An 8,120-nucleotide genomic window follows, 5' to 3' on the forward strand; every position below is an offset into this window, starting at 1 on the left:
TCTGCTTCTGAACATCACTGACCTTTGATTTATATAAAACCCAACAGTACTTGGCCGTGGTCATCTCCTCTCAGCAGTGCTGTGGTCATCTAACCCCTTACAAAGTGGACAAGTGGAAGCTGCAGGTAAGAGGCAGATAACAGTTCAGATCATCCTTGTGTTTTAATTCACTCTTCGACCAATCAGGGCGAGGTTGCTACGCGACTCTTCTCTCTGATTGGCGGAGCGGTTGTCAGTTAACTGAAGCGCAGTGTGATTCTGCTCAACTGCATCAAACTTAGTTCACGCGTCGCGCCTCCAAAACACAACGGCCGGAGACACGACGGAGGAAAACACGGTCTGGGAAAGGACCACGAACGGAGCTCTTAACTCCCCCAAAACACTGGCTTTCCCTCACAGGACGCGACATCGTGCCTCCTAGGGTCGTTTCCCACTTTTTCAAAGGTAAAACCAGCGTGACTTTCCAATTCATTCGTGCTGACAAAACGTGAAAGTTCAGCAACGCTGACGTTGTCAGTTAACGTTCCTGTCGGAGGCTGATACGGTGGTGTTTATCACTGTGGTGATGAGTTTGGACGTTTTGGACGTTGTGTTCTCCTGGAAGGGGGATGGCGGAGACCGCAGTGGTGCTGTGAAGCTGGAATGTGCTTCTTATTTGATTTGTCCGTTCCACCTTAAATGCCGCAGCAGTTCCACTCCGGAGTCTGTACCGTTCTGGAGCCGCTGTGCCATTTAAGGTGGAACGGAAGATTCGAATGAGAGGCACATTCGAGCTTCGCAGTGGTGCTGCGGATAAACACGTCTTTGCAAATAACGGTCATTTCCAGCGCTTTATGCTGAATGTCAGTGCTGTCAGTCCAAAAATGAAGCCACAGTTAGTGAGTGAGGAGGAGGTGAGAGCTGGTAGAGCTTATTGAGCTTATTTATTTGACTCCAGCTCAACCTGCGTCATTTCAGTGTTGTTATGGAGCAAAGCTAGAAAACGTACAGCACATAAAGCGTCCGTCGTTTACCACAACTTCTGGTGTAACTGATGTCTCAGCAGTCTGTTAGCCGTTTTGTTGACAGAACTTGGCTCGCGTGTGCTCTGCAGTACAGATGGATGGAGGATGGAGCCCAGTCGAGCCACAGAGCGTCACGTTTCAAGTCTCCTTTTCCACCCCTGAACCCCTATCCGGATCTGCTCTGCGTGTGTGTGTGTGTGCTGGGTCGATGGTGAATGTGTGTGTAGCCTGGGTTTGATTCTGTGTGTGGCATTGCTGAGACAGCAGAGCCATCTGTGCGATGTGTTGGCTGAAACGCTGTCCTACATACAGACAGTCACTGCCAAGTGACCTGGATCACGCAGCTGATAAGTTTTTCAGTCGCCACAAGCGTGGAGATAAACGAGACACAGGAGTGAGTGGCTGTCTGATGGGGACGAAGTCTCCATTAACTTCTGTGTTACAGAAGCTGAATAAGGCTAGAGCTACACCTCAGGAAACCTCATATATGTATACGTAAAAGCTGCATTTCTGTTTCTGACCAGTCAAAATACCCTCATATAGTCAGTGTTTATTTTCCATCATCTTGAGGCCTTTTTGTTCTACCTAACAGAGATGGGCAAAATGACAAGAATGTAACATCACGATACTTAACGATATTTTCACAATGATATGGCATCCTGATATATCGTTGTTCAGAAGTTTGTTGTGTTGAAACTGACAAAAAATAACCAGTCGTGCCACATTTAAAAAAAATTAGATCTAAAACTATTATTTCACACACTGCATTGCATTAAATCCATTTAAACAGGACTAATTATGCCCTTTGTGTAATGAAATATACAGTTGGTCAGTGTTCTTTAAGTATCGATGATATGATGATATCATCATATTGTCCCCCCACTACAAAATGGCCAAACACGAACTCACAAATGTGTTTTCCTGTCTTCGTAGGGATTTTCCATTAACTGCTAAATTATTAAAGCTAAATATTGCTGTAGCTTCACCGCAGTTCCCCAGTAACCAAAAGACTGCTTTAACTCTTACTTTTCTCCTACTTTTTGCCCCCACAGTCTCAAAAACGTAATGTTTATTATCATCCTGGGGACATCCTGTCCCCACAAAGTGTTAAGTGCATGTCCACACATACACACACAGAACAACCCATTGCACATCCAGTGGCAAAACCAACACTGTGGGTGTTTGTCTGCTGACTGTTAATTTCTAAGCACTCTCACTTCTAACCCTCTGCCTATTCAATGTGTAACGTTATCAGAATGGCTACAATGTTTCAGTCAGCTTTAAAATGACCTTTACAACCTGTTCTTGATCTCATCCAGTATCCAACATCCTAACCAGGTCCAGCTTGTTCCATCTAGAATAGAAGGTTAAGGGTCATAAAAAGATGAGGAAATCCATTTTTCGCAAACCAAGACGACACATTTGAATCCTTCTGCTGTTTGGTGGATGACGTCATTACAGTGCTTCCTCTAACACATACAAATCATTTTTTAGCACTGGGGAGATGAGGAGGGGAAATAAAGCATGAACTCATGACAGAACATCAGCAGCATTGATTTTGCCTCGAAGCAGTGACGTTGAGTGCATGCAGCACCTCCTTCCCTCTGTCACGGAACATAAAGGATGCAGTGGGCTTTTTCAGTCTGCCAGGCTTCAGGGGCTGCTTCACTTTCCCAGCTGTAAAGGGTAAAACACGAGGACAGCCGCACGCTCCGCTTTCCTCTCTCTCTCTTTGCTGTTTTTCCTATCAGCAGCGCCGCTCCGGTTACGTAAGGAAGGTTGTTGTGGCACACAGGCCTTGGAATGGGTCTGTCACCCTCCATGCATCGACCGCTGCAGGAGACGTGCAGAGAGAGAGAAAGGGGGAGGCTGAGGGATTTAAGGACAACGCTGCCACTTACGTCTTCTGTTTGGTCTCATACAGAAATGACTCATGACTGCGCTAAACTAGACCTCGGTGACAAAACAATAACTAGTAATAACTGATGACTGCCAAAATCTTTTTTATGTTAATAACACACATGTTAGGTATTTGTAAATGAAGATACTGTACTGTCACTCAATCTGGAGTTAGCAGTAAAGGCTTTAACTTTGAACATTTAATACTTAAGTGCACTAAGTGCTGATGTGTAGCTTTTACTCTTTAGAGAGGGAGGCAGAAGAAATCTAACCATTCACTCAAAACAACACAAACCAGCCCTGCATTAGTGATGCACCACTCTTGTGTTATTTCAACTCCACTTGAATTTAGCCAAAATAGGGGCAGAACCAGTAGTTTAAAGATACAGCAGGTTCTGATTAACCTATCTTTTCGTTTTTTGAGTAGCTTCAGAGTGATATGAAAATTCATAATTATACAAAGTAATGTTAGGTAGCTCGTCAAATGATTATGGCTCACTAATGTTTGAACACATCTTACAATCAGATAGCATTTCACATAATAAGGCTGCTGAACAGAGCCGAAGCTTGAGCAGGCTACAGGAAAATCAGAGTGATGTACTGAGAAAATCAGTACTGTAGTCACAATTCACAAACGAACCATTATTAACCAGTTAACCAGAACAGTTAATCAGTAATTTTTAATTCCTGTAAGCTTTAATTCCAGAGCAGTTAAATGTTATCTTGTACTTCTTTTCTGTTTTCCTCAATGTTCTGTGAAAAATATTCACTTTTATTTTGATTCATTCCTTGTACCTTTTCTAATCCTCGATTATTGCAACCCTAATCACCAAGACAATGAAGAGTTTGGTTTTCTTGAGTTAGGGTGCAATTGCAGCAGCAGACATGTCAAAAATGAGTTTGTGCTTTCGAGCGGCTGGTGAGCAGTAAAGCCTCGTAATTAAACAACTCATGCTACTCAAACTCAGCCTCTTTCCTGCGTTACAGACAGTCACAGTTACTGGGCCAAAAATCTATAAACCTCTATTCTGAAAGGTCTTGGAGTCAATTCTTTTCGAATCAACTCCCCATCACTAGCTCTGATTTTGGAAAAGAAAGCCATTCCCAGACATCTCCTCCACACTTGCCTTGAGGGGAATCATTCTGATTCTTAAAAGAATTGAGAGAAGGCTGCTGGCAGCCATTCAGTTTGAGTTTTACAGTAACTCTACAGTCCTACATCCAGAGATGAATTTCAATTTTTCACTATAATTCTATGGCAAAGAGCTGCTTTATCAACACTTTCAGCTATATTGAACAGCCACATGTGACTATTTTATTACTGCATACAAGTTTCAAATGATTATAGTAAAGCTTAAGCTCTTGAAATTAGCGTAAGCATTAGCTCACTTTAGCGTACCTTACCCCAATACAAAACGATTTGCTAGTTTGCTCACCATAGTCTGAATGTTATCAGCATAAACGTAGCCAGATGTTAGTTAGCTTGTTCTATATTTGCTTATCATATTTGCTTCATTCATCAAGTGAGTACTTGTTACATACGTGTAAAAGAGATACAGAGTGTGGGAGAGTAGAGAGGGTGTCAACAAGAAGAATGAATTGGGGCGGATATGACACTTAGAAAGAAATAGCCAGCTAACTTTTTTAGTGCTTGATTAAGAAGCGTTAATAGGGCTACATGTTTGAAGAAAACATCTTGGAACGAGGAAGACCCATACTTTTTCTGCAATGTAAAACTGGGCCGTTTTTCTCTAATAATATGTAATGCCAAACAACATTGTTTCTGTAGTTTGACAGTGGTGTGCAGCTACCAACTCAGACAACACCACCAGCAATTAGGAAAGGTAATTAACAATTATCGCTATTGAATGATACTCAAAAATATATTGTGATTACGTTTTGGTTATTATCACTCAGCTTTACTCTTTATGCCATGTTGTTTTGTGTTTTAGGTAGAGGGGAGGGATGGGTTGTTGGTGTTTGTGCTCAGGCAGGGTGGTGGAGATGCTGTTCTGTCGAGTGCTCTGTTGTCTCCAGAGGGAAGAGAGGCAGGCTCCCCTGTTGTGCGTCATTGTTTTTGATCAGCCCAAATGAAGCACGCCAGAGAGACGAGACCTTGTGTCAAAGCACAGGCCAATTGTCTTAGTGCATTGTTTTGTTCTCGTGCTTGTTTGCTCAGCTACACATGAAGCAGCTTCAAACAAAGAACATGCTTGTACTAATTGTCATACAAGCTCTATGCTTTCAGTAAGGATCAGCTGTCATGTTATGACAACATTGAACTTTTGTTAATAAGCTCAGCTTGTATAAAACCAAAACAGCAATTTGTCCAGCTGTGTCTCATCCACTGACACAGTACCTATATTGCATTTGTCCAGGTTCGACTGGTACCATAAGACCAAAAGTACTGGCCTAGTGAATACTCAGCCTGGAGGCTTTACAGGTGACATTTTTATCTGTAGAAACAAAGCCGCAGCTATAGAATCCTCATGAGGAGGTGGAACGTGATTCAGCTGCTAAGTTATTGTGTTCATGAAGTGAGTGAAATTACCTTAGAAACGTAATACGGCAGGATTTACTGCTTTCCTCATTGTGCTTTATGCAATCAGTCAGTTTTGGCTCTCCTCAATTTTTCAGGGAAATGGTACCATAACCAGATGTCATTGCAGAACTCATGATGGGAATAATGAAAGCCAAACACAGGTTGAGAGTTTGTTTCTGGAGATGCAGCCAGTGTCCTTTTGGACTCTGTTGCACACTATTGTGTTCACAACATGTGGTAGTTAAACTACATTGGCTGCTGGCATTAGCTGAGAAATGGATAGTGCTGTGGGCCTGTTTATTGCTTTCTCGCTCTCTTTCCAATCGTTAATGACTGTTGTTGTGGAAATGCAAACTATGTAAGGACACAGAAATGTAGCAAAAGTAACTCAATGACAGTCTGTAAATGAAACTGTCATCCTAAATCCAAAAGATCATCTCCAGAAGTACCAGAAGGTGAAAAGCATGGGAATTCCCAGACTATTCTTATATTTTAAACCCAAGTCATAATTCACATTTCGATGGTAGACGATGGTCCATTTTCTTGTCATTGTAGCTCTGATGGTGAAATGGAATTTGATTAAATTGATTGGAGAGAAATTAGGAAGTCTGCCCATCCTCATTACCCACACCACATTTTCCTTCTAATCTCATTTCATGGTTCTGCACCAGCAGATCTTTGCGTCGGTGGAGGGCCGCTTGGGATGATGCTTCGGTTTATGTGGCCTAGGCAACATTATGAATGCATTATGAATTTGCCCCCATTCAAAAATTGATTTTTCCCTATGAAGATGGTCTTCATTTTCCCTATAATTACAGTATGATGCTGGGAGGGGTGTTGTGTTGTAGCAAATAACATTTGGAGATTGTTTGTGTGTGTGCGCCTGTGTTCCCGTCTTGCCTGAGAGCTCATCCATTAGGCAGTTAACATTTCACTGTCATACAATTCATCTTCTTTTTGACAGTAAACTGTAATGATACACCCTGGGCTGTTTTAAAGCATTGCGTCCTGGGCAAACTGTAGAACGGGCTGAGTCCTGAAATACCCTGGTGTTGCTCAGCTCAGGGCGTGGATATGGGGCGTACCGGGGTGACAGCGGGTCGTCTGTATGTGAGTATGTTTGTTTGTGGTGTCAGTTTGTGTGACTGTATGTGGGAGTCCGCTCTGTGTGTGTGTGTGTGTAAGAGCTCTCTCAGTGGTCTCTTTATGCCCCGGCCCCACGCTTTTGGCTGTGAAACAATACAAAGAACACAAGAGCCGCTATTCCACTCGGAGCCCACAGCCGCGTTGATTCCTGGCCTCAGCACACCCCTCCTACTGCAGAGATCACTGCAGCATCCACACAGCAGCCTTCCACAATCACTTAGCACAGCTCAGTCTGTCTCCTGCAGATATACTCTTTTCAAACAGCGTACATACTCCTGTTACCGTCACTACATGGTGTTAGTTCGGCGATGTATTATATTTGCAGTTTTCCTCTTAGCCCAAATGTAGATGATAATGCAAGACATTTGGTGTCTGAAATTAGTTTGTTTAGTTTTGTACTGGAGATACCAGGCTAAAGGAGCTAACAAGTAATAGAAGCTTATTAGCATTGTCTGCATGCCTAAATCATCACACATGTACCTCACACAAAGTTTTAGGTAATCTCTATAAGGCTTGCTTATGTGGTCTCTGACAGTGCTGTCCAAAAATGGTAGGGCTGTCAAACATTTAACATATTTATAATATTAATAATTGCATTATTTTATGAAGTCAGTTGTGCTTAATTGCAGTTGTCTTGTTTACTCAAATCTGACCCTAAAGAAAGAATTTTTCAATTTAAAAAGCAGCATGTTGTTGTATATATATATATGAGGGGGAAAATATAATAAATACTATGTTTTAAAAAGCTTCAAAACATAGTATTTATTACTTTAAATAATTCATTGGTGTGAACACACGAAAATCATGTGATTTCTATAGGGTAAATTTTCATTACCGACATCCAGTGAGAGCAACAGTGGTTGCATGTTCCAACCAAGGAGTATATATATCATATCCTACTCCGTTGAGATTGTAGCCTCTCACTCTTCATACAGCTTGTGGATGCTTGTTACAGTGGAGGCTCTCGAGGGGAACTGTAGCCTTCCACTTTGCTGTTGTTTTTGTTAGTCTGCTGTTTATAGATTTTTCCATAGGTATCCCACAAGCACTGTCCAGCACAGTCTGTTGACGGTGCTGCATGTTGCTTTAAAAGTCATTTAAAAGCTGGACTACTGTGGATGTTTCATAGAGTAAAACTAGGAAAGCAGGGAAAAAAAATTGTGCTATTAATAATTTATTGCATTACCATGTTATTAATGCGTTAACCTTGGCAGCCCTAAAAAAGGAAACAGCAACCATCTTGCCAATTGCCGTGGTATAAGAATCTATTTCTTGTTAGCTACATTGGCCTTGTCCCCCAGTGCAAAACGAAGCAAGCTTCGGACACCAAACATCTTGGATGATTTACTACATTTTGTGTAGAGGAAAACTGTGGTAATGAGACCTCTTGCCAAATGTTGCATTTATGCAGTTAGATGCCTGCAACAGCCCTCCTATCTGTGTTGTTTACAATTAACATATAGATGCGCTGTTCTCCATAGGTGTGTGTCCCCCACTCCGCGCCCCACCACGGCCCTCACCTGTGTGTT

The sequence above is a fragment of the Colossoma macropomum genome, unplaced genomic scaffold (genome assembly GCF_904425465.1).
Source record: "Colossoma macropomum unplaced genomic scaffold, Colossoma_macropomum, whole genome shotgun sequence".
Lineage (NCBI taxonomy): Eukaryota > Metazoa > Chordata > Actinopteri > Characiformes > Serrasalmidae > Colossoma > Colossoma macropomum.